Raw genomic sequence first — 2,500 nt, forward strand, 5'->3', positions numbered from 1 at the left:
GTGGCATTGCCGGCGGGAGACAACACGCGCCACCTACGGTGACCGGCAGCTCCAACGCCAGCGCCACAGAAGGACAAAAGCCCCACTTGGGTGCCGAAGCGAACTCTCCCAGCACAGCGCACGCGCCAACACGTCCGCACAGCTGCGATACAAACCACCTGCGAGAACCGCAGAGGCGACCGAGCAGCAGACGGCGTCGCGGCGCCGAGCGCCGGGCGGCGGCGCATCCTCAGCGCACACAGTCCTCAATCGGACCAGCACACTGCAGATGTCCACCGCGCTTCGCACCGGGCCCGCGAGGACCTACTTTGGCCGCACGGCGCCGCGTGCAGGGTGCGCCGGCGCGCAGCTGCGCCGCCTGCCGCCTCCGTCGGCCGGCGCGCCTGCCACTGGCCGCCCCCACCAGCCGGCTGTAGCGCGTGCGCCCACGCACCGCGCGGCCAGCACGCCGGGAGGCCCCCCCTCACCGGCCGGGGACGGTCCCACCCAGCCACCGCCGCGTATCGCTTCACACCCAGATGCCATTCACGTTCGTGGGCATGGTGGGTATCGCTGGAACAACCGGTTGGTAGCTCAACCGATCGTCGCCATCACTGATTCACCTCTAGCGAGAACAACCGCACCACAACGGTTTACCAGTTGTTCATTTGCGTAACGTCACCAGCAAACGTAGGCGTCCATCGCCATTTGCAAATTCAACGATTGTTGCATGCCTGTGTCAGGTGTCACGACACACTATGTCTGCCCACATACACGCAACAACATGTGCACGCTTCGCGAACACGTGGAAGGTGGCCCCCGTACGTATGCGATGTCCATTGCGCGAACGACTGTCAACCGGCCTCTGTCGCATGTCGCAGATGTGGAACGCAGTGCACCATGCTATCACGGTGTGTGAGAAGAGACGACTACGTCTGACAACACGCGCCACTACATCAACAGACGGCTCATGCTGATCGCCATCCAGGGCATACCACACTGCAATCCAGCTCTTATAGGGAGACGACACGTAGCTGAGTGCACAACATTTGGACCGCATGGTTCGCCGTTGTTGGCGCAGTCGTTGTACGGTCACATGTACCACGATGTATCATTCAGTACATGAGGACCAATGTGCAGTACAGTGTGTGATTTGGACGTACAACATCAGCGGACAGTTGACACAGGCCGTACCACAGCGTAGGCTAAGTGCTTCGCCATGCGAATGCCAATGAACAACTGCAAATGCCAATGAACAACTGCAAAGGGCATTGAGCATGTACGTCCTGCTGCCATCCACATTACAGTGTATAGCTGCAAGGTGTTTAACATGAAGCGATACACTGGGGACCGGGCAGTGCGAGTAGCAAACTATATTGCGGGGGTTGCAGTTAGGCAACACTACACTAATTTAACGCGTCGTATGACAATTACAGAGCAGGTTAAGGCCCAACGTGTGTTGGGTTAAGGCCCAACGTGTGTTGGGTTAAGGCCCAACGTGTGTTGGGTTAAGGCCCAACGTGTGTTGGGTTAAGGCCCAACGTGTGTTGGGTTAAGGCCCAACGTGTGTTGGGTTAAGGCCCAACGTGTGTTGGGTTAAGGCCCAACGTGTGTTGGGTTAAGGCCCAACGTGTGTTGGGTTAAGGCCCAACGTGTGTTGGGTTAAGGCCCAACGTGTGTTGGGTTAAGGCCCAACGTGTGTTGGGTTAAGGCCCAACGTGTGTTGGGTTAAGGCCCAACGTGTGTTGGGTTAAGGCCCAACGTGTGTTGGGTTAAGGCCCAACGTGTGTTGGGTTAAGGCCCAACGTGTGTTGGGTTAAGGCCCAACGTGTGTTGGGTTAAGGCCCAACATAGGTTGGGTTAAGGCCCAACATAGGTTGGGTTAAGGCCCAACATAGGTTGGGTTAAGGCGCAACATAGGTTGGGTTAAGGCGCAACATAGGTTGGGTTAAGGCGCAACATAGGTTGGGTTAAGGCGCAACATAGGTTGGGTTAAGGCGCAACATAGGTTGGGTTAAGGCGCAACATAGGTTGGGTTAAGGCGCAACATAGGTTGGGTTAAGGCGCAACATAGGTTAGGTTAAGGCGCAACATAGGTTAGGTTAAGGCGCAACATAGGTTAGGTTAAGGCGCAACATAGGTTAGGTTAAAAGGCGCAACATAGGTTAGGTTAAGGCGCAACATAGGTTAGGTTAAGGCGCAACATAGGTTAGGTTAAGGCGCAACATAGGTTAGGTTAAGGCGCAACATAGGTTAGGTTAAGGCGCAACATAGGTTAGGTTAAGGCGCAACATAGGTTAGGTTAAGGCGCAACATAGGTTAGGTTAAGGCGCAACATAGGTTAGGTTAAGGCGCAACATAGGTTAGGTTAAGGCGCAACATAGGTTAGGTTAAGGCGCAACATAGGTTAGGTTAAGGCGCAACATAGGTTAGGTTAAGGCGCAACATAGGTTAGGTTAAGGCGCAACATAGGTTAGGTTAAGGCGCAACATAGGTTAGGTTAAGGCGCAACATAGGTTAG

Source organism: Schistocerca serialis, unplaced genomic scaffold, assembly GCF_023864345.2.
Source record: "Schistocerca serialis cubense isolate TAMUIC-IGC-003099 unplaced genomic scaffold, iqSchSeri2.2 HiC_scaffold_1078, whole genome shotgun sequence".
In the NCBI taxonomy this organism is placed as follows: domain Eukaryota; kingdom Metazoa; phylum Arthropoda; class Insecta; order Orthoptera; family Acrididae; genus Schistocerca; species Schistocerca serialis.